The sequence below is a fragment of the Adiantum capillus-veneris genome, chromosome 12 (genome assembly GCF_014529385.1).
Source record: "Adiantum capillus-veneris isolate H3 chromosome 12, ASM1452938v2, whole genome shotgun sequence".
Lineage (NCBI taxonomy): Eukaryota > Viridiplantae > Streptophyta > Polypodiopsida > Polypodiales > Pteridaceae > Adiantum > Adiantum capillus-veneris.
The window spans coordinates 23,727,793-23,734,232 of NC_140942.1; the positions used below are offsets into that span (position 1 = coordinate 23,727,793).

The 6,440-nt window shown below is 48.1% G+C and overlaps 1 pseudogene; it reads left to right on the forward strand.

Annotated features, from left to right (window-relative positions):
- The first annotated feature begins 2,940 nt into the window (after positions 1-2,940).
- LOC147445454 (uncharacterized) lies at positions 2,941-5,237 on the forward strand (annotated as a pseudogene).
- The last annotated feature ends 1,203 nt before the right edge of the window (positions 5,238-6,440 follow it).

Consider the following 6,440-nt stretch of genomic DNA (forward strand, 5'->3'; position numbering starts at 1 on the left):
CGTTTTTCTCCATTGCAGATCAGCCCCAGCGTTTTGCATTGCAGGCCAACCTGGCGACCTCAGACTCTGCAGATTCCCTAACGTTTTTGCAGCAGGACAAGAAACAACCCTAGCGTTTTTCGTTTGCAGGACAACCCTAGCGTTTCTGCAAATCACCGTGACAAAATCAGCCATAGGATCAGCATTTTCAGTTTTCAGCCCTTAGACACCGCAGGTCAAGTCCCGAACCTCGCAGATCTCACCTTCCCGCAGCAGTTCCTCACCGCACGGTGGGATCCATCGAAGTTTGCAGATTCAGCTCGGAAACGCAGATTTCAGCATCTGCGTTTTCAGCGCGTCGTCGTCGCATCGTCGTCATCCACATTGTCATCGACATAGAGTCAGAATTCAGCAGATAAAGATTTGCAGATTTCAGCCCTTAGCATTTTCACATTTCAGCCCATCTCGTTGTCGTCCTCATCGTTGTCGACATCGTCGGCAAGTCCAAGTGTTGTAGAGATTTGTGCAATCATAAGTAGACCGCTCTCGCCATAGAGAGTGGGGCCTTTGGAGGAGGGTTTGACAACATTCTGGTGTCGTATTCTTCTCTCTCTATCTCTCAATCTCATACACCTTCACTCACAGTGTTCATCCACTTTGTTTGTGTCCATTGCACTCTCTCACTAAAGGAACGGAAGGCTCTCCCTTCCGTAAGAAAAAGGAACCCTTGAGCACAGTTTGGAGCACTCATCTTGAGCAAAGTTCAACATTCATTCCACTGCACTAACACAGAAACTGGTCGAAATCTGAGTTTATTTGCCTTTTTCTCTGCTTTGTGCACTCGTCAACCTGCTATCGACGTTGCATCTCTTGAAGTTCATATTGAGTAGGCCGAGGTGGCCGTACTCTTCTTCTGTTAATTCGTTTAAATCTTCTGCGTGGTCTTTTCCCACCTCAGCGGATGCAGAAGAAGTCGACTGATTCTTTTTGGAATCCATGAGTGTCGCGAAATAAGAAATCGGATTTCTCGGTAGAAGAGAAATTGGCCGTGCTTTGATACCACTGTAACAAATTTGGAAACCCCAAGTCAAGATTCTACCGCGACACAGCAGAGATTCACTTCAAATTTATTCACAGATCACAAGAGAGTCGACACGGCCGGACGTAGTTTCGTGCCCAGAGATATTGGCCCCAAAGACGGGTGTCCCTTTCGGTATTATTTTTATATTAATCTTTGAGCAAAGTACACTTGAGCTTGCGGGTGCTCGCTCTTAGACTCTGTGTCCAGATGCTTTGCAGAGAGAGCCCCTCCTAAGACCACTTATAAAGAGTTTACAAAGGGTTGCTAAAAGCAGAGCCCCAAAAGCATTCAAAATCAAAAGCAATAATCTCCAAAAGCATCTGGTCAAATCTCCCAGTAAAAAGCTGTCAACGTAATTTGCGAAAATCCGTTCATTGCTTTCAACGCAAAAAGTGGACATTCGTACAGTGCCACGTCAGCCTGTCCGTACACTGCCACGTCAGTAGCCAGCGCGTATTGCGAGAATCCGTACAGCCACGTCAACTTGTTAGCGCCAATGGCAGGATTCCGTACAGTCAGCCAACCTACTGGGGGGGTGTGTGTGTCCAGGTGGCTCTGCCGCGTCACCAGTTTGTGACATTTTGGGCATTCGATGGTGTCGTAAACATAACCCTCTCATTGATTGGGTAGACAATACTCTCACTCTAAATGCCAAAAGCGACTCTCCCATAATCATTTGTGGTGAGGGGGTGGGTCTTCATTCTTTACCTCTCATTTCTCATGTGCAGGCAAAGCTTGAAAAGAAACATGAGAAGGAAACTCTCTCGGTCCTTTCTTCTATGAAACATGACATGTATTTTTTGCATGATAGAGATGTGATTGTTCGCAAGGATGATGGTTTAGATGATGATTTTTCTAGTGAAGCTAACCTCATTGCAGATACGATCAGTCAGGCAGGACCGATCTTGACTTATGAGTCGAGGTCCAAAGAACCCATTTAGGAAGTATTTTGTGTTCGCATGATTAGTCAGCACGCATTGGTCGAGTTTCTCATTCGTCACGGTTTCTTGTATTTTCGTCACCGTCTTTCTGTGTTCCCTTTTCCCAGGCATGCCGTATTATACGATGCACATGATTCACTCACGGATGAGCACGAATGTATGCGGATCACTCTCGAAAAGAAAAGAAGTTTGCATTTAGGGAATTCACATTGTTTCCTGATCGTCTGTTTTGTCAGTCGATTTTCCATGTTTCTTCCTTGGCATGACACAATCTCAGAAAGAGCACGACCACGATTGTCCATCAAGCATTGGCATTTCCGTTGTGATTTGCTACAATTGATAGGTTTCGGTCAGAAAGTCAAGATTCGATCTCACTTTTTGCGTGTGTTTGATGAACGGTTTGGCACTCTGTCAATTTGTTCATTTGCATTGCATGCACAATCATTTAGGGCGAATAGCATAGTTATAGGGGACGGAGGGGACAGGGCTTAGGGACGCAAAACGGGCGTAACCGGGCCGGGGACGGAGTGGGACGGCTGGGAACAGCCAGATTTTCATCCGACCGGCGAGAATGCAGCCTGCCGTACTGGGGACGGACGGGGACAACCGGGAACGGGCAGTTTTTTTAAAATAAAAAAAATGATCGTTTTTAACGGACAATAGCAGCAAACGTCTACTTTTTGGGGGGCTTTGGCCCTTGGGAGCTATAAAAGCACCCTTGGGCCTCATCGTCTCTCAAGTTCAATGAAGGCTCTCCTCTCTACCATCTACTATCTATACTCTACGCCGTCTACGGTCTACCTACAGGCGCTCAAGGCTCAAGCTCTACCCTTGAGTCTCTCTACCCACTCTCTCCGTCTTCTACCCTCTCAACTTTGAAGCTCTCGTCTACTCTCTCCACACAAGCTCTCCTCTTAGCTCTACTCTCTCTCCACCATCATGTCATCTCAAGCTAACTCCACTTCTCAAGCTGGCTCTTCTCGAAGGAGGCCCGCCGTGCAAACATGGTCGTGGTGGGACGAAGTCGACTCTACCACGCGTGGTAAAGGTGGCGGTGCAAGACCATGGATATGCAAGCTATGTCCCATCTTCTTCATGAACCTAGTCACGAGGTGAAGTTTTGCCCTTGAGTATCTCGCGAGAAGAGGTTGGAGCTTCTTGAGAAGCTTGTGGTGTATGAGGTCACGGAAGCGGCCAAGAGGGGCTGTTTTGTTTCCATTGATCCCTCCGCCACGGCGACACCGCGAGAGCAAAGGGAAGCCAACCTTGACTCCACCTCTCAAGCGTTCAAGACAAATGCATCTACACCGTCCTCTTCCGTTTCGCATCGCCAAAGCACCCTCAACAAAAATTGGAATCCTAAATTGAAGGAAGAGGTGGATAGGTCGGTTGCCCGATTCTTCTTCCACGACCACATTACCTTCCATCCTTCGCGGTGAGTTTCCCTTGGCATAAACAAATTGCAATCTCCCATTTTGTATTCATTATGGGGTCTCGACTCTCGACTCTCCATACTAACACAACATGCTCTATTTTGTGTGGATAGGTCTCCATACTTTCGAATGATGGTTACGAAAATAAGGGAATATGGCTCCTCTTATGTGCCACCTTCATCAGAGAGGCTTCGTACCACCCTCCTTGACAAAGAGAAGCTTGCCGTGGAGCAAGCGGCCCAAGCAACAAAGGATTTGTGGGAGACCAATGGCATCTCTCTCCTTGTAGATGGATGGAGCGACACCCGTAAGCGGTCCATCCACGGAATGGTGGACCACTCTCGGGGGGAGATGTACTCTGTGGAGTCACATGATGCATCCAACAGTGGCAAGGCCGCGGAGATGCTTGCTGCAGAGTGGACAAGCACCATAGAGATCATTGGCCTGGAGAATGTTCTTTGTATGGTTGCAGATGGAGAGGCATCAAATAGGGCAGCCGGGACTATCATTGAGGGCATGTATCCCAGCATCCATGTCACATTTTGCATGGTGCATTGCCTCAATAACCTCCTCAAGGACATAGGGAACTTGTCATGGATTTCACCGACCATTAGTGACGCCTCTCGAATTGTCTCCTTTGTGCTCAACCATCAAAAAAGTGTGCCATGAGTTCTCAAAGAGGAGCCACTTGTCCTTGCTCAAATATTCAGAGACAAGATTTGCATTCAACTGGCTTATGCTAGGCTGCTTGTCTACATGTGACGGAGCCTCAAGGGGCCTCTTTCTCAGTGATGAGTTCCAGGCCATGCCGGAGTCTACATCAGCAACAGGATTGAAATGCCGAGAATGGGCCAACGACGCCGCGGAGGAGGTGAAGACTTTTAATGCCATGGTCAAACCTATTCTACACCTGCTTCGAGTTGTGGATGGCTTGCAGCCATGCATCGGCAAAGTCTACCAAGCCATGGATCGGATGATAGAGACACTTGAGAAGCTTGTGCTTGACCCTATTCAGTATGCGGAGATTCATGGCTTGTGTGAGTCGAGGTGGAATGGGTACTACTCTCCACTTCATGCGGCAGCTTATGTGCTTGATCCTGAGTTTCAGGGAAGGCGTCAAGAGACTGACAAGGAGGTGAGCAAAGGATGGCGGCTTGCATTGGAGCGCCTTGAGCCTAGCAGTGACACTAGGCGCAAGATTAGAGACGAGCTACTCAACTACAGGCAAAAGAAGGGCTCCTATGGATGTGTAGATGCACAGGTTGATCGCAACAAGATTCGCTCGGTTTTGTGGTGGGAGGACTATGGAGGAGATGGCCCACATTTGCAGCGCTTGGCTGTTCGTGTCCTTAGCCAAGCATGTACCACTAGTTGCTTGGAGCAACTATGGAGTGTGTACAGCCACATTGCCTCTAAGAAGAGGAATCGCCTTGGGGTCCAGAGGGCAAATGATTTGGTGTTTGTGAGTGTTAACTTGTGCATGCTTGCCAAGAGCGTCACACACAAGGCAGATTCCTTCAGTGAGTGGGAGATGGCACAAGAGAATCCATCTATGGCCGAGACACTTTGGAGGAGCTAGAGGAGGACTTCGAGCCTCAATGTGAGCCTCACGTCCTCGTCCCCGTTCCCGACCCCGACCCACCGTCCCATGTAACTATGACGAATAGTATTTTTCCAGTTACTCTACATGGAATGGGTATGTCTATGGTTTTGAGTTTGAAGTGGTTTCAGGGATATTCCTCAGCGGAGATTCTTGAAGGTGGACCCACGACCATAGACGAAGTTGGAGCATTGAAGCCGTAACAGATCGTTTTGTGTCGCCTAGGCCCGGCCCAAGGAAGTAAGCATTGCAAACCTTCATGAAGTTCAAGTATCGCACGACCCACGTTGCAGAGTGGGCTGGCGAAGAGTTCTTCAGGGGGTTCCAGGAGTTGTTGGCGCACTCTCTCGACGTCATACAGCTCGATACGAGTATCTCACTTTAGGCCTAGGAAACCTTTGTGAGCCTATGCCCAGGCTGTGTATATCCAGGCACTTAGAATAGTTGCATACCCTCTGATTGCACACAACATGATCATTAGCACGACATTCAGTACCCATCATGAGCATTTTCCAGAGCATACAACCCTTTTTTGCCAAAGTACACATTTTTCACTTATTTATTAATAAGTGACTTTTGTTGGAAAAGTAAGTAGGGCAAATTGCTAAAGAACTATAAAAGAAAACCATTGGGCACTCAGAAGAAGCAGGAACATAAGGAGGCAGGCACCCAACAGTCAGGCAGCACCTCAGCAGGAGCCCTAGCGTTTTCTCAAGAAGAAGAAAATCAGTGTTTTCAGCCACTATCACCAGCGTTTTCAGTTTCAGCCCTTAGCCTCGCGAGAACCTTCAACTCCTGTTGCAGATCCTTGCCAGATTCCCCATCTAGTACCAGATCAGCCTAGCGTTTCCAGATTTCAGCAGATCAGCCAGGATTTTTGCATTTCAGCCCTAGTCCGGCGAAGTAGTTGCAGTTTCAGGCCACAGTACTGCCACAGCAGCAGATCCCTAGCAGAGCATCTAGCGTTTTTAGTTTTCAGCCTTGACGCCGCCATCGTCGACACCATCGTCGTCATCGACATCGTCATCGACATCGTCATCGCAATCCCTATCTTGACGATGACACCATCATCATCGCCATTGTCGCAGATCTCGGACTTGACGACGACACCATTGTCGTCATCGTCATAGTCTCCATTGTCGTCGTGGACATTGTCATCATCAAGTTCACAGCATCTAGACCATTGTACCAGATTTGTGCAATCTATAGCATAGACCTCTCTTGCCATAGAGAGGGAGGGGCCCTTTGAGGAGATTTGAGAACTGTCTGGTGTCGTATCTCTCTCTCTCTCTCTCTCTCATTCTCAGCACTCTCATTCACGGTAGCATTCACTTTGTTTGTGATCATTGCACTCGCACTCTCTCTCTAAGAAGAACGGAATGCTCTCCCTTCCGTAAGTAAAAGGA